At 41.7% G+C, this 26,240-nt stretch overlaps 2 protein-coding genes and 1 long non-coding RNA gene across 13 annotated transcripts in view; 2 read left to right on the forward strand and 1 right to left on the reverse strand.

The window, feature by feature from the left end:
- The window catches only part of LOC114669201 (breakpoint cluster region protein-like), a 407,369-nt gene that overhangs the window by 261,005 nt on the left and 120,124 nt on the right, over positions 1-26,240 (forward strand). The gene's annotated exons all lie outside the window — the stretch shown is intronic.
- specc1la (sperm antigen with calponin homology and coiled-coil domains 1-like a) overlaps positions 1-26,240 on the forward strand; it is a 284,094-nt gene that overhangs the window by 32,777 nt on the left and 225,077 nt on the right. The window lies entirely within an intron of this gene.
- Positions 21-4,303, reverse strand: LOC127526246 (uncharacterized). 5 transcript variants are annotated; one of them, XR_007933899.1, is made up of 5 exons: positions 3,692-4,303; positions 2,961-3,059; positions 1,855-2,240; positions 393-494; positions 21-168 (listed from the first exon to the last, which is right to left on the reverse strand). It is a non-coding gene; the product is annotated as an uncharacterized LOC127526246 (long non-coding RNA). The 5 variants fall into 5 exon arrangements; XR_007933900.1 differs by lacking the exon at positions 3,692-4,303 and adding an exon at positions 3,122-3,346; XR_007933901.1 differs by lacking the exon at positions 3,692-4,303 and having other exon boundaries at positions 3,009-3,346.

The raw sequence follows: 26,240 nt of genomic DNA on the forward strand, positions 1-26,240 counted from the left end.
CCTCCTCCTACCTGTCTCTATCTCCTCCTACCTGTCTCTGTCTCCTCCTCTCTTCATCACTCGTCCTACCTGTCTCTATCTCTATCCCCTCCTCTCTATCTTCATCCCTCCTCCTACCTGTCTCTATCTCCTCCTCTTCCCTGTGTCTATCTTCATCCCTCCTCCTACCTGTCTCTATCTCCTCCTACCTGTCTCTATCTCCTCCTACCTGTCTCTATCTCCTCCTCTTCCCTGTGTCTATCTTCATCCCTCCTCCTTCCTGTCTCTATCTCCTCCTACCTGTCTCTATCTCCTCCTCTCTATCTTCATCACTCCTCCTACCTGTCTCTATCTCCTCCTCTTCCCTGTGTCTATCTTCATCCCTCCTCCTACCTGTCTCTATCTCCTCCTACCTGTCTCTATCTCCTCCTCTTCCCTGTGTCTATCTTCATCCCTCCTCCTACCTGTCTCTATCTCCTCCTCTTCCCTGTGTCTATCTTCATCCCTCCTCCTACCTGTCTCTATCTCCTCCTCTCTATCTTCATCACTCCTCCTACCTGTCTCTATCTCTATCCCCTCCTCTCTATCTTCATCCCTCCTCCTACCTGTCTCTATCTCTATCCCCTCCTCTCTATCTTCATCCCTCCTCCTACCTGTCTCTATCTCTATCTCCATCTCCTCCTACCTGTCTCTATCTCCTCCTCTTCCCTGTGTCTATCTCCTCCTCTTCCCTGTGTCTATCTTCATCCCTCCTCCTACCTGTCTCTATCTCCTCCTCTCTATCTTCATCACTCCTCCTACCTGTCTCTATCTCCTCCTCTCTATCTTCATCACTCCTCCTACCTGTCTCTATCTCCTCCTACCTGTCTCTGTCTCCTCCTCTCTTCATCACTCGTCCTACCTGTCTCTATCTCTATCCCCTCCTCTCTATCTTCATCCCTCCTCCTACCTGTCTCTATCTCCTCCTACCTGTCTCTGTCTCCTCCTCTCTTCATCACTCGTCCTACCTGTCTCTATCTCTATCCCCTCCTCTCTATCTTCATCCCTCCTCCTACCTGTCTCTATCTCTATCCCCTCCTCTCTATCTTCATCACTCCTCCTACCTGTCTCTATCTCCTCCTACCTGTCTCTATCTCTATCCCCTCCTCTCTATCTTCATCCCTCCTCCTACCTGTCTCTATCTCTATCCCCTCCTCTCTATCTTCATCCCTCCTCCTACCTGTCTCTATCTCCTCCTACCTGTCTCTGTCTCCTCCTCTCTTCATCACTCGTCCTACCTGTCTCTATCTCTATCCCCTCCTCTCTATCTTCATCCCTCCTCCTACCTGTCTCTATCTCTATCCCCTCCTCTCTATCTTCATCCCTCCTCCTACCTGTCTCTATCTCTATCCCCTCCTCTCTATCTTCATCACTCCTCCTACCTGTCTCTATCTCCTCCTACCTGTCTCTATCTCTATCTCTATCCCCTCCTCTCTATCTTCATCCCTCCTCCTACCTGTCTCTATCTTCATCCCTCCTCCTACCTGTCTCTATCTCTATCCCCTCCTCTCTATCTTCATCCCTCCTCCTACCTGTCTCTATCTCCTCCTCTCTTCATCCCTCCTCCTACCTGTCTCTATCTCTATCCCCTCCTCTCTATCTTCATCCCTCCTCCTACCTGTCTCTATCTCCTCCTCTTCCCTGTGTCTATCTTCATCCCTCCTCCTACCTGTCTCTATCTCTATCCCCTCCTCTCTATCTTCATCCCTCCTCCTACCTGTCTCTATCTCCTCCTCTTCCCTGTGTCTATCTTCATCACTCCTCCTACCTGTCTCTATCTCCTCCTACCTGTCTCTATCTCTATCCCCTCCTCTCTATCTTCATCCCTCCTCCTACCTGTCTCTATCTCTATCTCTATCCCCTCCTCTCTATCTTCATCCCTCCTCCTACCTGTCTCTATCTCTATCCCCTCCTCTCTATCTTCATCCCTCCTCCTACCTGTCTCTATCTCTATCCCCTCCTCTCTATCTTCATCCCTCCTCCTACCTGTCTCTATCTCCTCCTCTCTTCATCCCTCCTCCTACCTGTCTCTATCTCTATCCCCTCCTCTCTATCTTCATCCCTCCTCCTACCTGTCTCTATCTCCTCCTCTTCCCTGTGTCTATCTTCATCCCTCCTCCTACCTGTCTCTATCTCTATCCCCTCCTCTCTATCTTCATCCCTCCTCCTACCTGTCTCTATCTCCTCCTCTTCCCTGTGTCTATCTTCATCCCTCCTCCTACCTGTCTCTATCTCTATCCCCTCCTCTCTATCTTCATCCCTCCTCCTACCTGTCTCTATCTCTATCCCCTCCTCTCTATCTTCATCCCTCCTCCTACCTGTCTCTATCTCTATCCCCTCCTCTCTATCTTCATCCCTCCTCCTACCTGTCTCTATCTCTATCCCCTCCTCTCTATCTTCATCCCTCCTCCTACCTGTCTCTATCTCTATCCCCTCCTCTCTATCTTCATCCCTCCTCCTACCTGTCTCTATCTCCTCCTCTCTTCATCACTCCTCCTACCTGTCTCTATCTCCTCCTCTCTTCATCACTCCTCCTACCTGTCTCTATCTCTATCCCCTCCTCTCTATCTTCATCCCTCCTCCTACCTGTCTCTGTCTCCTCCTCTCTTCATCACTCGTCCTACCTGTCTCTATCTCTATCCCCTTCTCTCTATCTTCATCCCTCCTCCTACCTGTCTCTATCTCCTCCTACCTGTCTCTGTCTCCTCCTCTCTTCATCACTCGTCCTACCTGTCTCTATCTCTATCCCCTCCTCTCTATCTTCATCCCTCCTCCTACCTGTCTCTATCTCCTCCTACCTGTCTCTGTCTCCTCCTCTCTTCATCACTCGTCCTACCTGTCTCTATCTCTATCCCCTCCTCTCTATCTTCATCCCTCCTCCTACCTGTCTCTATCTCCTCCTACCTGTCTCTGTCTCCTCCTCTCTTCATCACTCGTCCTACCTGTCTCTATCTCTATCCCCTCCTCTCTATCTTCATCCCTCCTCCTACCTGTCTCTATCTCCTCCTCTTCCCTGTGTCTATCTTCATCCCTCCTCCTACCTGTCTCTATCTCCTCCTACCTGTCTCTATCTCCTCCTCTCTATCTTCATCACTCCTCCTACCTGTCTCTATCTCCTCCTCTCTATCTTCATCACTCCTCCTACCTGTCTCTATCTCTATCCCCTCCTCTCTATCTTCATCCCTCCTCCTACCTGTCTCTATCTCTATCCCCTCCTCTCTATCTTCATCCCTCCTCCTACCTGTCTCTATCTCCTCCTACCTGTCTCTGTCTCCTCCTCTCTTCATCACTCGTCCTACCTGTCTCTATCTCTATCCCCTCCTCTCTATCTTCATCCCTCCTCCTACCTGTCTCTGTCTCCTCCTCTCTTCATCACTCGTCCTACCTGTCTCTATCTCTATCCCCTCCTCTCTATCTTCATCCCTCCTCCTACCTGTCTCTATCTCTATCCCCTCCTCTCTATCTTCATCCCTCCTCCTACCTGTCTCTATCTCTATCCCCTCCTCTCTATCTTCATCCCTCCTCCTACCTGTCTCTATCTCTATCCCCTCCTCTCTATCTTCATCCCTCCTCCTACCTGTCTCTATCTCTATCCCCTCCTCTCTATCTTCATCCCTCCTCCTACCTGTCTCTATCTCTATCCCCTCCTCTCTATCTTCATCCCTCCTCCTACCTGTCTCTATCTCCTCCTCTTCCCTGTGTCTATCTTCATCCCTCCTCCTACCTATCTTTATCCTTCCTATTTCTATCTTCATCCCTCCTCCTACCTATCTTTATCCTTCCTATTTCTATCTTCATCCCTCCTCCTACCTATCTTTATCCTTCCTATTTCTATCTTCATCCCTCCTCCTACCTATCTTTATCCTTCCTATTTCTATCTTCATCCCTCCTCCTACCTATCTTTATCCTTCCTATTTCTATCTTCATCCCTCCTCCTACCTATCTTTATCCTTCCTATTTCTATCTTCATCCCTCCTCCTACCTATCTTTATCCTTCCTATTTCTATCTTCATCCCTCCTCCTACCTATCTTTATCCTTCCTATTTCTATCTTCATCCCTCCTCCTACCTATCTTTATCCTTCCTATTTCTATCTTCATCCCTCCTCCTACCTATCTTTATCCTTCCTATTTCTATCTTCATCCCTCCTCCTACCTATCTTTATCCTTCCTATTTCTATCTTCATCCCTCCTCCTACCTATCTTTATCCTTCCTATTTCTATCTTCATCCCTCCTCCTACCTATCTTTATCCTTCCTATTTCTATCTTCATCCCTCCTCCTACCTATCTTTATCCTTCCTATTCCTATCTTCATCCCTCCTCCTCTTCCCTGTGTCTATCTCTATCCCCCTCCTCTCTATCTTCATCCCCCCTTCCTCTTCCATTTCTCCTCCCTACCTCAATCTCCATCCCTAACCTCAATCTACCTATCTATCCTTCCAACTAACTATCTCTCCATCCTATCTATATGTCCTCCCCTCTATCTTCTTTTACTGCCCTGAGTGGGTTTTGAACCCACGGCCTCTGAGTTACAGAGAAGCCTGTTTAACTAGTGGAGCCACTGGTGCTCCTCTTGCTGTTTAGCCTTAGCAAGCTGATAAGTTGGCCCTTTGTGGGAGGAGGGAGGGAGAGAGAGGGCTGGACTAATAAGGTAGAGAAGGCAGTTAAAGAATGCATTGGGCTTGATTTTGTTTTCACTTCTGTTTACAGCGATCGGTTCGTAGCGTGCATTGTTGCAATGTTACTTTTCTTGGTGGTTTATTAAATTGCAGATTTTTTGAAATGTTCAATTTTTTTCCCTGTGCTTAAAACTCATTAAAAAAAAAAGTGTTTTTAGCAGGCAGTTAATAGCGCTATAGCGCGAACTATTGCAGTGTTAGTTTTCTCTGTTGTTCAAGGTTTTCTCAGTGTTATTCAATGTTTTTACATTTAGTTTACCATTACGCTGTGCATTCTATGGTTTAATTAACTATATTTGTGCTTAAAAAATTTAAAAAAAAAAATATTTACATACAGTTCATATGGTCTGGAACGGATTAATTGTATTTACATACAATCCTATGGGGGAAATTGCTTCGGTTCATGACCAAATCGGTTTACGACCAGAGTTTTGGAACGAATTACAGTCGTGACCCGAGGTTCCACTGTATTGTACTTTTCTGTTTTTTGCTCTGCAGTGGGCTGGCGCCCTGCCCGGGGTTTGTTTCCTGCCTTGCACCCTGTGTTGGCTGGGATTGGCTCCAGCAAACCCCCGTAACCCTGTAGTTAGGATATAGCGGGTTGGATAATGGATGGATGGATGGATGTTTTCTGCTAAAAGCTTGTTCTTCTCCTTTTGACTTTGGGTTAATCCTTGGCTTTGCTTCTTACAGGAAAATATCACCTTAGCACTGACTCCTTTATCCAAAGTGACCAGCAAACCATCATGATGCTTTTCTTTAAAAAATGGTATGATGTGAATTCTGGGAAGTATTTTTTCTTGTGTGTGGCACGGTGGTGCAGTGGGTAGAGCTGCTGCCTCACAGTTTGTAGACCTGGGGCCCCGGGTTCACTTCCCGGGTCCTCCCTGCGTGGGTTTTGCATGTTCTCCCCGTGTGTGCGTGGGTTTCCTCCGGGAGCTCCGGTTTCCTCCCACAGTCCAAACACATGCTGTTTAGGTGGATTGGCAATTCTAAATTGGCCCTATTGTTTGTGTGTGTCCTGTGGTGGGTTGGCACCCTGCCCGGGATTGGTTCCTGCCCTGTGTTGGCTGGGATTGGCTCCAGCAGACCCCCATGACCCTGTGTTCAGATTCAGTGGGTTAGAAAATGGATGTATTTTTACTTGTAGGAACTGAACTAGCATGATTGTGGTTTCATATACTTCACTTGGTTCCTTTTGTCTTGTTGAGTCGCTGGCTTTATCATATCAAGCGAGTCCAGAAGACCTGTGTAGGAAGCTCATTTCAGTGGCTTGTTACTCGTATTCTCATTCTTATAGTCGTAGATGAGTACAGGAGCCCAGACTCTGTTAAGCAAGAGCTTCATTAGGTTTTTGTTGTCAAGTTTAGGCAATACTAAGTAACAAAGAATAAAGTTAGGTTCGATGGCCAGGAGGACAGAAAAAACAAAAAAAAAAAAAACCAAATGCCCCCCTTTCTCAGATTCCAAATTCTGCATTAAACTGACTTGATTTAATGCTGAGTAAACAGTAACAGTGCCTCTGAAATGCATACTAATGAGTTGAGGTACTTTCCACGACATGGTGTACGGTGCATAGTCCTAAATTTTTGCAAATCCAGAGAGCTCATCTAGACTTGATTGGTAAATGTTTGTAACCCCGTAAATAAAGAGTCATTAGTTGATCCTCTGTTCTAGAGCCAGGGCAAAATCTACATTTGTCCTCCTGGATTTGATGATACACTTTTCAATAAGTGTCTGTTCTGCTGCCCCTCAAATGAATGTAGTGTATTTCTGCTCCAGTCTTGCCAGTCCCACCTTCCATCCAGCATATAAAAGGGATATTTGGCACTTCCCCCTGGTATTGTCTATTCTGTTAGCATTTCTGTTTGGATTTCATACACCCCTGTGGCCTATACACTCTGCATTCATTCCAGATATCTGTTCCTTCCATTCATGCCTTTCCAGATAAATCTGTCATTGCCACGTAAATGTTGAAGGCTCCCAATAGGAATGTAGAGTCAGTTGATGCGGAAATCTTTTTGAGCACTGCATCAAATGTCACTTAAAAGGCTGAACCTGCAGAGTGATGGTTTGATGCACACATGTAAGCAAGTGGCAGAGTTTTCATATTTCATCATTTCCAGCTGTACAGCGACTAACCAGGGGTTACTCGCCACATCTACCTGCAATCTCTCCTGTGGCACACGTCCAAAATAGGAGAGAGTGTCTGCATTCATACGAGATAATCCATTCCATCTCTTTGTCATTCTCTCATACATGTTGAAGGCTCTCAGTAGGAATGCAGAGTCATTAGATTGGCACTGAAAAGGCTGAACTTGCAGGGTGACGGTTTGGTGTGCAAATGCAAATAACTGGCAGAGTTTTCATCTCTTCAACTCAAAAGTATTTTTGAAATGACATCTTGTCACCTAGAACTATCTCGGGCAAAGGGTTTGTGAGCGTACTGTGAGACAACTCCAAAACAGGAGAGAAAGAGATCATGCTTTATAGACAAGTTCCGAAGATGTGTGTAGAAGTTAGTCGCACAATATGTAGTTCATATTTGCCTCAGTTCTGGTAACAGTTCCAGTTTCTTGCCTGCTAAAGAAGTTGTTTTCTATGTTTCAAGCGGGGGTTTCTGTTGTCAAGGTTTACATATATTTACTATGTGGGTCAGTCGGCCACCAGTGCAGACCACTCTCAGGCCTGGCTCCTCAAGTGCTTCATGATATGCGTGTTCCAGCGGAGTTCTGTGCAATTTAGCTGGGACTGTTGTGAAGGTCTTTAATGGATTCTTCTTGGATTTACCTCTCGGCCATAGGTAACACTATTAGAAGCACATCATAGTTTGAAGGATTATAGAGATGAACATGTCTGCACATCACCTAGGTTGAGATCATCTGAATTAATAAATATGTAAAGCAGGTTAAAGAGACAACTTTTACAACTTGTTGGTAGGTTATAAATTTAGTTTGGTATTGGTCATTTAAATATAAGACTTTTTTAGTCAATCCCTCTTTGGTTCCATGTCTGCCCTGAGTGAGTCCCTTCACCTTTCCATCTTCCTGCTGCAGAATTAATGAATGTTAACTATGCTAAATGTTGTTTAAAACCCTAAAGTGGCAGGTTGAAACTGGCAACTTGACTATGTAAATTAACCTTCTGAGATTTGTGTTGCACAATTTTATGGAAACTATTGTATGAAACACTTGTGATTTGTAAGTCATTTTCGTAAAAAAGTAACCGCTTAGAAATTAAAGTTAAATATGTGACATATGTATGTAGTGGGGCGGAATGATGGTGCAGGGCAAGATAGAATGCTTGGGTGCCAACTGGGCAATAAAGCCCCATTTTAATCAGAACAAAAAAGCAACGAAAATGAAGCACTTTAACGTGCAGTTTTAAACAGAGAATAGTCCTATGAGTCGGCCATTTGGGGAAATGGGTTTCAGACTTGAATTAGCACAAAAGATGGGTCCACATCAAAATGCAACGCCATCCTCCGTGGGCACTCTGATTTTACATGCTGCAGACCAGAAGGGGAGAGGCTACTCTCAGTTCGGTGCCCTCAAGGAGTGCTTTCTCCAAGGCAGTGATTGAAGAATGAGACAAGTCTATAAGTGGCAGCAGTGCCCCCTCTCTTCCTGGGGTGGCATTACTTGCTTTAGTGAGCCCAGAAGATGACCCTCTGGTGTGAATGTGTGACAGTACGTATATGTATATAGAGGTGTTTGTGTGTGTGTGTATATGTGTATGTATATATAAATAAATATATGTGTGTGTGTGTGTGTATGTATGTATATGTGGTGTGGCGGACGGCCGGAGCCCATGACCAGCCGGGACGCCCCTTCAACGTATGTCCCGGGGGAGCAACCATGGACTATTGTGAATTTCCCCTTGGGATTAATAAAGTATCTATCTATCTATCTATCTATCTATCTATCTATCTATCTATCTATCTATCTATCTATCTATCTATCTATCTATCTATCTATCTATCTATCTATCTATCTATCTATCTATCTATCTTATCTATCTATCTATCTATCGTGCCTTTCCTCTCTCTCTCTCTCTCTCTCTCTCTCTCTCCCTCCCCAATATCCCCTCCGGGACGCTTGGTGGCAGCCTCCCTGGCTGACGATGGTGCCTCAGTTTCCTGCAGGGCTCCATGAGAGATGGAGTCCTCCACAGCCCTGTTGAGATCTGGGGTGGCGGCGGCCAGGGGAGCTGCATGGGTCCCGGAGCCCTGCTGGACAAATCTTCAGCCCACCCGAAAGTGCAAGTGGAACCAGGTGGTCAAGCACCTGGAACACTTCTGGGTGGGCAATAAAAGGGGCAAGCCACCACCACCACCACCACTCAGCGGCCAGAGTCGGGAGGAGGAGGAGGGCGAAGCTTCAAGGGAGGAGTGGTGGTGCCAGAAGGGCGTGTTTTGGTTGTGTTTAGTGCTTTGTTTGGGACTGTGTTGTGGCTGGAGGGATTACGGGGAAGACGTACCCTCCAGCTGAAGAAAAATAAACATTTATTTGATTTTTATATGTGCCTCCGTGTGAGTCTGTGCTGGTTCGGGTGCAAGTAGGTGCTATTGTTACAGTGGATACAAAGGTCTGTGATACGATTTGCATGTTTGTAGCTAGAGATCCACAAAGGGAGAAGATGAGTCCCCTATCTTAAAATAGTTTTTAATTCCTAGGCTTTCGACAAGGTATCAGGTGCCATCAGTAAAATGATTAGACATACAGAAATCATAGGCAATATATAGCAGGTGGGGGTGGAGGGGGAGGTTGTAAGGGGGGTGGGATTCATAAGGTGGGATTTGGAAAGTGTTGGTTATAAAGTCTTTTTTATTATTTGGATATCCATTTTAAGCCTGCATAGGCTATGTATGTATGTATGTATGTACAGTATATATATGTGTGTGTGTGTGTGTATGTACATGTATATAAATATCTGTATGTGTGTGTATGTTTAAGTTTCTAAATGCTTTTCTAATTGAACTACTGTTGTCGTTGGTCACAGTTGGATGTTCTGTAATTTTTTTTGTTGTGCCAAATGCTGATTTTGCAACCTTTGTTTTTGTGACATTTTATTTTTCTCTTGACTTTCATCTGCCGGCCTGTTCTTGATAGCTGCGAGGTGGGGTATATATATATGTCAGTAAGCATCTTTTGGTGGGGCAGCATCAGGATAGAACAGACTGATGTGGCTTCATTGAGTTATTTACAGTCATTTGATTACAGGGCTTGCTCAACTCCGATTAGTAACCCAAGTCGCTGTAATTATTGGTGCTAATTTTAGGCTGCTGCTAAATTGAATGGAGAAATGCCGCACCTCCATTTTGAAGAACATTAAATTCACCAAAGGTTAAGGGGGAAGCCTCCACATACGGTATATGGTGGAGATAATTGAATAATTATTTCCAGTTCTCCTTGGAGAGAGGTCAGATTTTCGGTTATTAAAAGAGTGCACTAGCTGAAGAAGTGGTGTTAGATAGACATGTGCTGTTGTAAGGAAACCAGAGCCTTTTTCAAAGATCGAGATAGAAAGACACAGGGTTTGTATGTTTAGTAGCCTTTAATCTTACGTCTTGCACTTTCCATTCATCATGTAGTGTTCCCTGTCTCTGTTCATGGATTGTGGAACGTGGACATGTCCCTGATGTTGGACATCATCTCATTAAAGTATCTATCTATCTATCTATCTATCTGACTGGTTGGCCTTTCACATATTGAGACTGTGCTGTATATCCTTGACAGAGTGCCGATGCCATCATGCTTCTCTCTGCTTGTTCCTGAAGGAAATGAAACTTGAACCTTTGCCTGTAATTTCATGACAACCTGAGGGGAAAAGTAGAATTCTGTGGTTTCTTTTCTGAAGTTTCCTATTCCACATGACAGTCAGTTACCCGAATGATGTGGCAATTGTCATATGAGTTTCATAAAGAGCAACTAATGGAAGGAAGGCCTATGAAGAGATGGCTGTTCTCCAACTTAGTCAGGAAGTGCTGTTTGAGGTCTTCGCTCACTACAAAGTTATCTCAGATGATTCCTTGCATTTTTTTGCTTTTATCTGCTGTGAGGTCGATGTGGGTGACTTGTAAATGCTCTTTTGAACCTTTGGGCATTTGATTGGTGTCTGATTGACATGTTAAAGTAAACACGTCTTTGAGTTTTAAATATTGCACAATAGTAGTAACTATTTAAACCTTGAGTGTAATGGTAAAGGCTGAGTGAGTAGCTCAAGTCACACAACGTCATGGCCGTTAACAGCATAAGAAATGAGAGAGATAATCTTTATTGTCATTGTCACTTTTACAAAGGAACAACGAAATTGAAGGTGGAAGAGTGTGGCCTCAGTCAGGGATTAGACCACCTATTGTTAATATAGTGTTGTATTTATAGGTTACTCAGCATCTCACAGGTGGTGCAGTGGTAGTGCTGCTGCCTTTGCAGTAAGGAGACTGTGGAAGATTGTGGGTTCGCTTCCCGTTTCCTTCCTGTGTAGATAGCACTTTGAGTACTAAGAAAAGCGCTATATAAATGTAATGAATTATTATTATCTGTCTGACTTTATGCTGTTGCCCATTTAGAACTGCCCAGGTTGATGCCAATGCGTTATTCTGTGTTTGAGCTCAATGATTTGCGCTATATATAAATGTAATTTATTATAGATAGATAGATAGATTTATTTTAGTATAGTAGGCAGGATCAGATAGATAGATTTATTTTAGTAAAGTAGGCAGGATCAGATAGATAGATAGATAGGTAGATAGCTATGGTCACACATGGCAGAGTGGTAGTGCTGCTGCTTTACAGTAAGGAGATTGTGGGTTCGGTTCCTCCCTCTGTGGCTAGTGCTTTGAGTACTGTGAAAAGCGCTATATGTAATTTATTATAGATAGATAGATTTATTTTAGTATAGTAGGCAGGATCAATTAGATAGATAGATAGATAGATTTATTTTAGTATAGTAGGCAGGATCAAATAGATAGATTTATTTTAGTATAGTAGGCAGGATCAGATAGATAGATAGATAGATAGATAGATAGATAGATAGATAGATAGATAGATAGATAGATAGATTTATTTTAGTATAGTAGGCAGGATCAAATAGATCAATCAATAGATAGATGTGGCACAGTGGTAATGCTGCTGCTTTCCAGTAAGGAGACTGTGGCAGATTGTGGGTTTGCTTCCCGGTTCCTCCCTGTGTAGATAGCGCTTTGAGTACTAAGAAAAGCACTATATAAATGTAATGAATTATTATCTGTCTGACTTTATGCTGTTGCCCATTTAGAACTGTCCAGGTTGATGCCAATGCGTTATTCTGTGTTTGAGCTCAATGATTTGCGCTATATATAAATGTAATTTATTATAGATAGATAGATAGATAGATTTATTTTAGTATAGTAGGCAGGATCAGATAGATAGATAGATAGATAGATAGATAGATAGATAGATAGATTTATTTTAGTAAAGTAGGCAGGATCAGATAGATAGATAGATTTATTTTAGTAAAGTAGGCAGGATCAAATAGATAGATAGAGAGACAGATAGATATGGTCACGGATGGCAGAGTGGTAGTGCTGCTGCTTTACAGTAATGAGATTGTGGGTTCGGTTCCTCTCTGTGTGGATAGTGCATTGAGTACTGTGAAAAGTGCTATATGTAATTTGTTATAGATAGATTTATTTTAGTATAGTAGGCAGGATCAATTAGATAGAAAGATAGATAGATAGATTTATTTTAATATAGTAGGCAGGATCAAATAGATAGATAGATAGATTTATTTTAGTATAGTAGGCAGGATCAAATAGATCAATAGATAGATAGATGTGGCACAGTGGTAATGCTGCTGCTTTGCAGTAAGGAGATTGTGGGTTCGCTTCCCGGTTCCTCCCTGTGTGGATAGTGTTTTGAGTACTGAGAAAAGCGCTATATAAATGTAATGAATTATTATTATCTGTCTGACTTTATGCTGTTACCCATTTAGAACTGCCCAAGTTGATGCCAATGCGTTATTCTGTGTTTGAGCTCAATGATTTGCAGTAAACAAGCGATAAAATTAGTAGACATCCACCAAAACAAAACCGATGGACTGGGCTTGGGTACAGGCACCTTGTTACCTGTACAATTAATCTGCTTTTACAATCATCCAGCTATCTTAACTTTTTAGAATTAGTTGCAAAAAAGCAGACAAAGCTAAAATGGATAATGAAAATAAAAGTGACACATGGCTCGCTGAAGAGTAAAAATGATGTTGTAGTGTGATCCCATGTGACTAATGTACAAGGTTTTCTTTTTATTTCTGCTCGAGTTAAAACCAAATAAACATAGAGAGAAAAATGTACGTTTGTTTAGAAAAATTCTAAAATATTAAGTCTGCCTTTTAGAAAAAGAGTATATGGCAATGACAATTTGTCTCACTTCATTAAAAACGTGAAATTTTAATTGTACTTTGGGGGCTTCTTTCTTTATTGGATAAATCACTTCAACTGTTTGAACTCCTGCTCAGTGAGTATAGATTGTTTTAGGCAACATCGTCCACTATTTTTCATTTTTTTAAATTTCACATACTTTGTTAATCCCTGAGGGAAATTGTCTTTTTGTGTGACCCTCGGGAGGCAGAGCACAGGGTCAGCCATTGTGCAGCGCCCCTGGTGGTAATCAAAATAAAGCACTAGGCGTTTGTTTCAGTTTCCTCCACTAGCACGGAATGGGACTGTGAATGAGTTCATAGAACCAAAAAGCAGTTGTGTTTGTCCAAGAGGCCCTTGTGTGTGTTGTATTTGCTGTCAAAACCTATAGGTAGCAAATAATTAGATTATCATTTTGCTGTTGTGGTATCAAACTTGCACATGGCATTCCTAAACCTGCTTTATTTATTTGAGACTCCTGGGGCCACAGCTCATTACTGGGTACGAGCTTGGAAATGGCCTCTTGTGGTCCTTGCTTAGGAACACGTCCAGTCCACCCTCAGAGTCAAACGGAGCAAATTCGGAATTGACAGTCCACCAGCTGCTTAAGTCATTGTAAATAATACAGAACTTAACTAAGAATCTTTTAGGAGTCATTATAGAATAATACAGTATTTATTAGAGCTTATTTGTTTGAGTCTCAGAGTGTAACACTTTAATATTATAAAAATGTTGTGGGTTTGGAGCCCCCTAGTAATTGAAAAATAAAAATATCAGTACCATTTAATAGTAAAATATATGTGTCCTGTATAACAATAATCATTGTAGCCAAGACACTGGACTGTAAGCCATGCAATGTGCTGCCTTAGTCCACACATCAGAGAAATATAAAAAACAATTATATTGTGCATTTGTAATATATCTCTTGTGGAAGCTGGCCCAGACACAGGCAGACGGACAGCAATGGTTCAACCCACACACGTTTATTATACATAATTTACTATTTACAACAGTGCACACAACCCCAAACAACTCCCCCAAAAGTCCAGTCCTTTAGCCAATGCCTCTTTCTTCAGGCCGCCTCCACTCCTCTCCAACAAGATTTGGTCCTCTCCTCACCCGACTCCAGCCCTCAAATGGAGGGAGGCGGCCCCTTTTATCCCCACCCGGATGTGCTCCAGGTGCGTCCCGATTAGCTTCCCCCAGTGTGGTGGAAGTACCGGCTGCACACCTGGAAGCACTCCGGGTGTCCCTGGTCTTCCTTCCCCCCAGCACTTCCGGGTGTGTCGGAAGTGCTGAGGGCCAGGGCTCCTCAGGCATTGGGGCGCCCCCTGGCGGTGACCATGGGCCCCTATAGGGTTGAGCTTCAATGCTCAGTTCCCGTGGTCCCTAAAGACACCAGGGCAGGGTCTAGAGGAGACTCAATCCCTTCTCCGGTCCTTCCGGGCATCCCGGCACCCCCAGCCGCTTGTCACACTCTCTACAGATAAAATATGAGCTAAATAAATAAATATGAATATATGCAGCTTTTTATAAAATATTCAGGCAGCGAGAAGAATTTTCTGTTATTTCCTCATGGCTTCTTGATTCTGTTTGCTGTTTCTCGGCTGAACAACTTCATCTTAAGTCAGAGTGACAAGTATCCGATTAAATCCAGTAATAAAATCGATAAAAGATTCAGGTTGATATAGTGATGTCAAAGTTAAGGTAGCCACCTGACAGTAGTTGATCTGCCGGTACTCTACAAAACATTCAGGTAAGTGGAAGGTGAGATGGAGGAAGAATCAGTTCAGATTTTGGATTAAGAAAAGTGGCGATGAGGAGAATGGCCACGTGAAGGAATGGCAGTTTGTTTGGTGAGAAAACAATGACTATTGATATCTCCAAGACATTTGGATTTGCAGTTTCATTCTCAGATGCACTGCCATCTCTCACAGTCCAACGCCATGCCTTTGGGTAGACTGCGTTGAGCATGTCCCATGGTGGACTGGTGTTATGTGGAGGTTGTGCTTTTTTCGGGCAGTACAGCACCTCACCACCTTGTAGTGGCAAAAGTATGTTAATAAACTGCTGTTTTTGGTCGGGCCTAATCCAAGCAAAGGCAGCATATTAAAGTAAATTGTGAATTTCCCACTGGGCTTAATAAAGTATCTATCTATCTATCTATCTATCTATCTATCTATCTATCTATCTATCTATCTATCTATCTATCTATCTATCTATCTATCTATCATATAGTGCCTTTCATCTATCTATCTATCTATCTATCTATCTATCTATCTATCTATCTCTCTCTCTCTCTCTCTCTCTCTCTCTCTCTCTCTCTCTCTCTCTCTCTATCTATCTATCTATCTATCTATCTATCTATCTATCTACGGTGATATGCTGCTTGTAGATCTGCAGTGTTCAAACGAGTTTTACCTTTTTGCAACAGTCCTTCGCCCGGTTGTATTGTCTAGGCGCAGAGAGCAGCATTCATTTCTTAGTTTTCCTGCTTAGTCAGCAGCTGACATTGCACAGTATTTCCAAAACCCTGACCTTGTCCTTCGTGCTCGCCCAGTACAATGGCTTCATTTTTTTTGCGACAACAGCTACAACTATTGGCAGGTTAGCCAGCTCTCCTACATTTCTGTATAAAATTGTTGTGTCATGATCTCACTTGTAGCTTATATTTCCAGCTGACTTTTTGCTGGATTTCTTTGAGATGTCAAGCAGTGAAGCAACATGTTACTAATTAACACACATTACTGTTACAAAATTGTATTTACCAATTTGGAAGAACTGTGGGACACTATAGCAAAGACAGGTTAGCTGTGAAAGGGCACACAGTGATGCTTCTGTTAGAAGCTGACTGACCACAATGCTTGGCCAAGTTTTTGGAGATTAATTCTTGGATAGCGGTGCTGGAACTAATAAAGTGCTCACAGGGTTATTTGTCAATCATCACATAAAACATATTTTTAATACTAGCATTTGCTTCCTAATTTTAAAACATTGTGTTGGCATTCTTTAATACTGACCACCCCAGAATGTTATAAGCCCATTTAAGCAGTTGCATCGTTTTTACAATGAGAGCTTTTTACCAAATAGCAACCTGCCCTAAAAGCAAAAGACCTCTGACCTTTTGAGCAATGGGCTGGAGCTGCAGGACTGGTCACATCCCTCCAGTGTTCATTTGTGGCCTAGACGCTGCTGGCTAATGAGTCATGACATTTCTGAGGCAGTGCACTTACTTTGCCGAGTTGCTCGGAGCCCCCCCTCCAAACTGTAGAGCTGTCATTCTGCTGGCTCTTTGGTGGGGGAGTTGATTACCCAGAAACACTGTGTCACTGGCATGTCATGCAAATCACATGTGCGAGTCATAAATATTGATGTGTGGCTATTAAACGAAAAAGGTGGGGGGGTGTACTTTTAGATACGAGCAGCACAACAAAAAAAGCAGCAGGTTTTTTAATTAAGCCAAATTCCCCTTGTCACCGCCTCCCTGTAATGAAAGTCCATCATTCTTTCAGGCTTCAGCTGCTAAATGAAGCAAGTGTGTTACTAACAAATGGGAAAAGATTCAAATGGTAATAAAATGCTCTGAATGCAGGTTAAAATTCAACTTGAGGTGGTTTCGAGTTTTAAGAGAGCAATTTTAATTTGGGTTGTAAGAAAGGTCAATGGGACATTTTAAATAAATTAATAAAATAAGCAGGTCTGAATTCTAGGGGGTGTGGCCTTTTAAAAGTATAAAATGAATGCCTATTAATGACAATAAAGCCACTGTACCTTCACTCATGGAACTCTGGCCATTAATCTGCAAGCAATCCCAATAACAGAAGAAGTTACGCAGCTTTGATTCTGCCGGAAGCAATTGTGGGATGGAAGGCCTTGCCAAAAAATGATTATCTGTGACAAGGACATTATGCCATCCGAGAAATAGCACTAAGTGATTTTATGGATGTTATGAACTTCCACGCCTATCTTACCATTCCATTCCTAATTTCTGTAGCTGTCTGCTAAAGGAAAAAAATAAGGTTTCAAATATAAATGAGCTACAGGAACTTGCATTAAATGGTGTGAATTTTTTCTGAGCATCCTGGTTTCCTCCTTTGTCTCAAACATATATGTCTCAGGTTATTTGGCGACTGTGAATTAGCCACGTTTGATGAAAGAGGGGGTAGTGGCATATGATGGAATGACATTGTGACCTGCCTTGACAAAGGCTACTTGCTCCACATGAAGCGAGGTCATCACTGGAGTCCATCAGGGGTCTGCCCTTGGACTATTACTTTTTCTGATTTATATTAGCAATATTGATTCCAGTTTAGTTAGGAAACTTGTGAAATTTTGCCAATGACACTAAAAATGGCAGACACTGAGAAGGCGGTAAAAATAAAAAAATCAAAGTGACTTGGACAAGCTTCAGAATTGGAGGAAAATGCAGTTTAATGTAGAAAAGTGCAAAGAACTACACGTGGGCAATGGGAAGCAACCTTTGAAAAGGGTTTAGGGGTTTATGTTGACAGTGTTTTCATTATATAAGCAATGTGTAGAAGCTACTAAGAAGACAAAATGTTGGGATATATTGAAAACAAGTTGAATATAAATAGAGGGATTTTTTGCTGGAGTGCTCTGTGCAGTTCTGATCACCACACTACAAGATGCTGTGCAGAGGAGAGCAACCAGGTGCATCCCAGGACTTACGAATACAGTATGTCTGCTTGTGGCAGAGTCTGAGAATTAAACGAGTTTGTTCTGGAGCAGAGGGCACTGCATGGAAACCTACTTGAGGTCTTTGTAATTCTCAAACTTATCGATAAACTAGATCCAGCAGGACCTCAGTAGAAATGAAGGCAAAGTGCATTTAAGACTGAAGCCAGGAAGCTCTTCTCTGTGCAAATAGTTGTGTGAATCTGGAGCAAACGACCAAGCTACATGGTCAGAAAATGAACATCAGGGTGAATATGGCTTTATCAGCAAGTTGCAGTACTATGTTTCATTATGAATTTCAGTAGGAAAGTCTAAACGGTTCACCCAAGCATGTGTGATTATAGTAAACTGGCATTGTTGGTTTGTAAAACTACTCTTTGCTTTTCGCATTTGTCTTAAAAATGACAGTGGAATTAGTGGCATTGTTCCACTACAGTCTCGGCTGTGACATTAAACAAGTCACTTCAATAACTAGGACTGACATAATACAGTAGAGGTACTGAAGGAAGTGTACTGGTTGCTTGCTAATGTAATTTGTAAGTGTCTTTGGATAAAAGCATTGCTTAAGTGCAAATGACATACACTGATATAACTTGGTGATGACCTGTTCAATGAAACTGAGAAGTATAACCAGCATTTTTCCAGGATGGAGTATTTTTACAGTTTGCAGTTTTCTGGTTTTAAGTTAACATTAAAGATTGTTCGAGATGAGAGTGAGGGAGGTCCCCCCATTATGCTGGTCTTTAAAATACTATGGAGATATGGTCCACCTTGCTGACCCTTTTCAGGTTTGTTGGGTTTTGTATGATATTTTTTGTGATGATTGTAACCCATTGTATGTTTTGTCCTGTTTGTGTGATACAGTAAAGCTTTTCTTCTTCTTCTTCTTCTTCTTCTTTCGGATGCTCCCGTTCGGGGTTGCCACAGCAGATCATCCAAAATTGCTGTCCGCATATTGATTTGGCCAAATTTTAAACCGGATGCTCTTCCTGACATAACCCTCCCCATTTATCCAGGCTTGGGACTGGCACGAAGAAACATATTTGTTTGTGCATCCCCTGTAAAGATCTTGTTACTTTTTCATCTTCCTGCACAACTCTTGAAATTTGGTAATTGAAAGCTTGTTACCCTTAAGTACGCCTTGTCGTAGGATCCAAAGCACTCCGGGTTTGGATCTGAGCTAGCTACTACCCCTTTTTTTAATTTATTAGTAAAAGCCATGGGATTTTTAGTACAAAGTGACTGACAGAAAACTGCCTGCTGTCTGGGGGTGGAGGACGACAGGGTTGCTATGGCGATGGCAGGATTGACTCATGAAGTTGCAGACCCGGCTACAAGCGGTAAATGCTGCATTTAATAAATTCCTACCAGCCCTGCTGGGCACAATCATTCGTAAAAAGAGGCCCTGATCAATGTATTGACAGACGCCGCCGCATTTCTCTTCACGGTTCTCTGCCACGGCTTTATTGCGAATTTTTCTCTTCCATTGTATGGTACATTCTCACGGCTTTGTGCTTATTTCAGATTAGTCTGTTTGGTGTGTGTGTGTGTGTGTTTTTCTTTCTTGTGGGTCTGGCCATAGAGGAAGTTTTAAAGCATTCAGGGGAAATGCAGTGTTTTTCAGTGATGAATGGGAGTATTTGATAAGGTGTGAACATAATACTGATTCACATTAATGCTGAAATTTTGATGATAGACTGATAATTTTTGTGGATCTGTGGATTGTAATGTCAAGGCAGTGCTATAAAGAGCTCCAACATTATAGTGTAGATGACTCCACTTATTATCCCTAAAGGGTATTTGATAAGGTGTGAGCATAATATTGATTCACATTAATGCTGAAATTTTGATGATAGACTGATAAATTTGTGTGGATCTGTGGATTATAATGTCATGGCAGTGCTATATAGAGCTCCCTCAATGAAGAGGTGTCCAACATTATAGTGTAGATGACTCCACTTATCATCCCTAAAATGACTGTCGTGAGAGCAGAAACCCAACCAAATCAGTCCGCAGTTCTCTGGAATTTGCATTGTCTTCATTCATCCTTTTTAAACCCATTTCTTAACCTATGAGAGTAATGGTCTTGGCCTTAGATGTGTCAGTGAATTTTTTTAAAAATAATAATTGTTGAATGTTTATTGTAGGAAATAGTGTGAGGCTTAAAGCAGATTTTGGTCTTAGATGGATAAAATTGTAAGAACACATTGGTGTCATCTTCTGTTTTCTTTCTTTATGTCCAGTCTGCCAATATTCAGATATTCTCATTAATGTTAATGGAAATGGGCTGATTGTGCCTGATGTGAGTCACAAGACAGTTGTATGTCATCTTGTTTCACAAGCCTGCTCAGAGCTCTGCTTTGTGTCTTATTGGCACAGATGGGATCAATTTCCTAGTGTCCACTCCCAGGGCACGCAACTGTTAAAAATAGAAAAAGGCCAGTGGCAAAAGGAGTAGTTCATGTCATTCATGAGCCCAGGTTGAAGAGACTGGCTATCTAAAAATTAACGAGACAAATTTCAGCGACCTCCCCCGACCAGGAAGCATAAGGAGCAGGGCAAGATTGATCAGAGTCCTCCTTCCCACATTCATTCCCTTGTGCTTTCCAGCGTCAGTATCAGAGTTAGGGATCAGGCTTCCCAGAGAGCCATGAATACTAATGCCTTCCTGTGGGCAGGTCATGAGCAGTCAGCTATCTTGTCAAGCATTCCATCTTTGCTGCATTATTACTAAATTAAGGAGTAGTGACTGTTGCAGCTAGCCCAGACATGGCTTCATACTAAATATATACTGATTATTTATTAATTTTATTTAAAGCAAATATTATGTGAAGAGATTAAAAAAATTAAGATATAATGTTTTATATTTTTTGTTTCAAGCATTTATGTGACATGTTTCTATAATTTGACTGAATTAGTTGCAACTCTGTTATGTATTTCATAGAGGAAAGAAATCAAATGGCAGAGTGGTCATAGTGAATAAAGTGTGTGTGTACAAATACATACAACAGTTGATTAGATTTTTAAAGAAGACGCATACTATATAATTTTTGAAAAATGTGCACACAGTGTGCTTAGAATATACTAGTCGATATGGCTGCATTTAGTACAAGGTCAATGGCTGCCAGTGTTATTTTGTACAAGGCAAGGCGCAACACCAAACAGTTAATTTGGTGACAGTTAATTTATTATGACAAATTAATCATATTTTTGCTTTTATTAGTTAGCATGAATTTATGGCAGCTGTTTATTAAAATTAATTAAATTTAAATTTCAACAGGTTACGTTTGAGGTGATGTGGTGGTTTGATGGAAAATGTAAAGTCCTATCTGAATTATTTCCAGTCTTTGCTGGGGACTGTATCATGAAAAAATGGCTTGCTTGGTCATAAGAGTTGCTTAGGAAATTGTGCTATTGGAATAATAGGTAACATTTCATTAAGGACCATTAGAATATATTTGTAAAAAGGCATTTCTTTGCTTCACTATAGTACTGTAACTAGGGTGTTGTACCGTGTTAGCCATTATGAATGTAGAGAAAAGCCAAGCAAAATGACACCTTTTATTGGCTAACTAAAAAGATTACAATATGCAAGCTTTCGAGGCAACTCAGGCCCCTTCTTCAGGCAAGATGGAAGGTGTCATTTTGCTTGGCTTTTTGCTTCACTAAATAGCTCCTTCTAGATTCCCCTAGTTTGAGTTTAGTGCTCCAGTCACCTACCTGTGATGTGGAAAACAAAGCCTTTCAATATGATGATGGAGGGCAATTAATCACAACTCACTTATAGGGTTCAAATCTTTTATTTCTACAGCAATCCTTTTGCTTGCTGTGTTGACTTTTAACTTTGTTCTGCTTTTAGTCATGGATTTGATGTTTTTATTAGGGTTTCTACAGTCACCCTAAGCAAGGCAAAATTCCTAACTTCACACAAAGCAATGGCTTTTAGGCCGTTTCAAAGAATAGTTTTCTTTTTCCTGTCGTGTTAATTTCAGAATTTATTTCTAGATTTGGGATTAGCACTCCGGGCGGCACGGTGGCGCAGTGGGTAGCGCTGCTGCCTCGCAGTTGGGAGATCTGGGGACCTGGGTTCGATTCCCGGGTCCTCCCTGCGTGGAGTTTGCATGTTCTCCCCGTGTCTGCGTGGGTTTCCTCCGGGCGCTCCGGTTTCCTCCCACAGTCCAAAGACATGCAGGTTAGGTGGATTGGCGATTCTAAATTGGCCCTAGTGTGTGCTTGGTGTGTGGGTGTGTTTGTGTGAGTCCTGCGGTGGGTTGGCACCCTGCCCAGGATTGTTTCCTGCCTTGTGCCCTGTGTTAGCTGGGATTGGCTCCAGCAGACCCCCGTGACCCTGTGTTCGGATTCAGCGGGTTGGAAAATGGATGGATGGATGGATTAGCACTCCTGTATCTTAAGAATCTCACTCTGGGCATGCAGCCCATCTTGTGTATAATAACTGTCTTGCTGTATGTAGTGTGATGGACACCCAGGCGTCAGCCAGCCCAAAGCCTGAGATGAACACACAAGCACATATAATATAAATAAAGGAAGGTTTTTATTATAAAAACCTCCAAAACGTGTTACATAAGCACAAATCACTCGTTTCTCTCTTTGTATAATAACTCTCTCACCACCGCACTGCCCTCCTCCAGTTGAGTGTTGCCTCTCTACCACCCAGCTCCGACTCGCCTGGATAAGGGAGTGCGGTCCCTTTTATTACAGAGCCAGGAGTACTTCCAGTGCCAGGGCGATTGCCCAATCGAAGTACTTCCGGGTCACACCGAAATCCATCACCATAGTAGGGAGCTTGTTTCACTGCGGTGCCCTCTTGCGGCACCCCGTGACCCCAGCAGGGCTGCCTTGCCAGACTACATTTCCCGACATGCCCTTCTGACTTCACACTAGGCACCAAGAACCAGGGCTGCTGCCATCTAGTGAGCTGGAGGAATAAAAAACCTCCGGCGATATCTTTCCTTTTTAATGGGCCGGCTGTCCACCCTTTCCGGTCATTCCCTCCGGGTTTTCTTCTGGTCGGGATGTCCGTCCAGCCATCGTGGCATCTACAGTAGGATGACTGAAACTACTAAAGTCGTGCTGATACTCCCAATGTGAAGGTAAGCAGAGTGTAACATCACCTTCTGAAGTCCTGTTGATTGTTCAAACTTTAAAATTCTGCCTTACCAGCAGACTTTTTGGAGGAGTCTGGGGGAAATGCGAAATGTACATGTCATCACTTTCAATGCCAGGCTGTGCATTTTCCCAGCAGAACACCAGGTATGCTACTTATTATTGTAAGTGTTGCCCCTGTTCTGTTTGAGGCTGCATCATACAATTTAGAACTGCTTTTAGATTGGACATGCTTATTTAGCTAATATTTTTTTCCAAATCTTAGAAACCACAAATGTGGTATATACTGTGAAGATAGATATCTACCTGACTTTGTATGTGATAGAGTTTGATTTTAGTTAATGGTTTTAAAAATGGTTGAACAGATAATGAGGGATCTGGATCCTTTAGATACCATGGGCGTTAAAAGTTTAGAAATGCTAACCCAGTATTAGTAGACCTGATATTGTGAAAATGTAATGGGATTTCATCCCTGTTCATTTATCAATGCAAGCTGAAAATATTGCATTCATATCAGCATACTGTGGAGTCTTAAATCTGTTGTCTGTCTGTCTTTATTCCCATGAACTGTGTTTATATTGTTCGCTGTGCCCTATGAAATCTCACCGTTATTGCAGTCCTACTTGTGGTCCTGTACAAAACGCTTGCTTCTGCCATCCTGGAGAAATAACAGCTTTCTTAACGGCGGCCATTAAATTAGCTTTATCTCGCTTGTGCATTTCTTCTCATCAAACCCTGGGAGAATACTTACTGAAATGACTAAATGAAATGTTCGTATACAGGAAAATCAAGTGGCATAAAACTTACTGCTGTAGCAGCCCAAGAGATTTCCATCTCCTTCTAAAGTTAATGCAGCTAATCACCAGAGAGAAAAACAAAATCAAATCAGAAAAACGTACAAGTTAAAAACGGCCCCACTTGCAACATGGTCACAGTTTTCGGAATTCTGAATTTTCTACGAAATATATATTTATATTTATATGTTATCACATTCAGGAAGAAAAATAAAGCAATGTTCTGTAAAGTTGCCTTTTGTTTTAATTTTGAAATGTTTGTCTAGTTGGAGCACAAGTGAATTTTGGGCTTCTCTAGTTAAGCTGGTATCGACTGGTAACAGTAAGCTGTTTTGAGTTCCCACTATAAGAGAGACGGAGGTGATATGGAAACCTGAATGCTGGCCTCGTTCCAAAGCTTTTAGTGAATATCTGATAATGAGCCGCCAAGTAAGATGGAGTTTAATGGACTTTATTGATGGAAAATATTAGAAAGGTTAGTAGGAGATTTAGGAATAATACACATTAATATGTATGTTAGAAAAGTTTCAATTAACATGAGTCTGCAGCTGGGAATTGACAAGAGCAAATCTTCTCTGGTCACAAGTAGATACATCAGTAGAGGGCCATAGTTTGCACACACCATCTCTTAATGGAGTTTATTGATGGAAAATATTAGAAAGGTTAGTAGGAGATTTAGGAATAATACACATTAATATGTATGTTAGAAAAGTTTCAATTATCATGAGTCTGCAGCTGGGAATTGACAAGAGCAAATCTTCTCTGGTCACAAGTAGATACATCAGTGGAGGGCCATAGTTTGCACACACCATCTGTTGGACAGAACTGCCAAGCACTGGGCTGGTAGAAATGAAACCTAGCAGTGTCTGTGGGATCCATCTGCTTTGTTGAAGTATCACATGTAGTGTATTATGGTCAAAGAGGAGATCATGAGTTCACACAAGAGTTACTGAATGTGTTTTACACATATACTGAATGGATAGAATGAATGCAAACCTGAGGCATCAGTCACGTACAGCACCCATTTGCATTTGATAGGTGTTATGCACTGTTAATTTATTTCCATAGCCCCAGATGTTTCACACCTGCTTGTTATTAGTCTGCGAATGTAGATGGCCAAAAGGCAGACAGTAATGCTAGATCACTTACTGAAGACTTGTGTGCCACCCGCAGTGTTTAACTTAATATTTGTGAAATTGTAATTTTATTTTCTTAAAGTTTGTTATTTCTGTTTCAATTTAAATATTAAATAAAGTAATATTAGGGAATGTTTCCTAGGCCTTACCCTTCCCAGGCAGTATTCTTTCTTGATTTCATATAGTACTAGGGTGTTGTACAGTGTTAACCATCATGGATGTAATTAGAAGTTTTTATTGGCTAGCTAAAAGATTGTAATATGCAAGATTTAGAGGCCCCTTATTCAGGCAAGATGTACTTACTACATATTGTAATCTTCTTAGTTAGCCAAAAAAAGTGTAATTTTGCTTGACTCCGCATTACATTATTTTATATACACATTGTTAACCTTTTATGCTTAGCTAAGCATCTCTCTTGCACCCAGTATTGAACATTTGTGGTTCTGGAAGTGGAAGATTCTAGCAAATTCCACTGATTGGTTATTGGTTAGCACATGACTACAGTTTACCTTGTGCCATTGATTTACCTTGGGGTAAATGACATGATTGTCATCAGACTAAATGTAATTTTTAGTGGAAAGCTGAAAACACCTGTGTGTTTGGAATAAAGAGATTTTCAGTGATGCCCAGACTATAAAGAAAAACTGTTTTATCAAGTTGTACATTAAAGTGGAACTACTCCAATTTTTGAATGTGATATCATCTATATATATATATCCATCTATCCATCCATTATCCAACACGCTATATCCTAACTACAGGGTCACGGGGGTCTGCTGAAGCCAATCCCAGCCAACACAGGGCACAAGGCAGGAAACAAACCCTGGGCAGGCCACCAGCCCACCGCAGGGCATATATATTATATATATATATATTAATTATCATATATCATATATATATATATCATATATATATATATATATATATATATATATATATATATATATATATATATATATATATATCATATATATCATATAAAAAATTCAGTCAGTTAGTTTCCTTGTTCTTCACTTACTGAATTTTGCTTCTGTATTTGTACTTTTCCATCCATCAATTATCCAACCCGCTATATCCTAACTAGAGGGCCATGGGGGTCACAAGGCAGGAAACAAACCCCGGGCAGGGCGCCAGCCCACCGTAGTTGTTACTTTTTCCTTTCATAAAAGTAACTCTTTGCATTGTTAACATTATTGCATTATTAGGACTATTTATACAAATATAAGGATACATTCCCTTTATTTGTATGAGTAATGCCTGTACCCAAGGTGAATTACAACATCTGAGGTACAAATGGTTCCATTTCTTTTTGTTTTTCCAGTTCGAGTACAGGCAGGTTACCCATGGCCTCAGGTTATGAAGTCCAAAGCCTTAAATCTCCAGGCTCCACCACAAGC

Source organism: Erpetoichthys calabaricus, chromosome 18, assembly GCF_900747795.2.
Source record: "Erpetoichthys calabaricus chromosome 18, fErpCal1.3, whole genome shotgun sequence".
Classification (NCBI taxonomy): domain Eukaryota; kingdom Metazoa; phylum Chordata; class Cladistia; order Polypteriformes; family Polypteridae; genus Erpetoichthys; species Erpetoichthys calabaricus.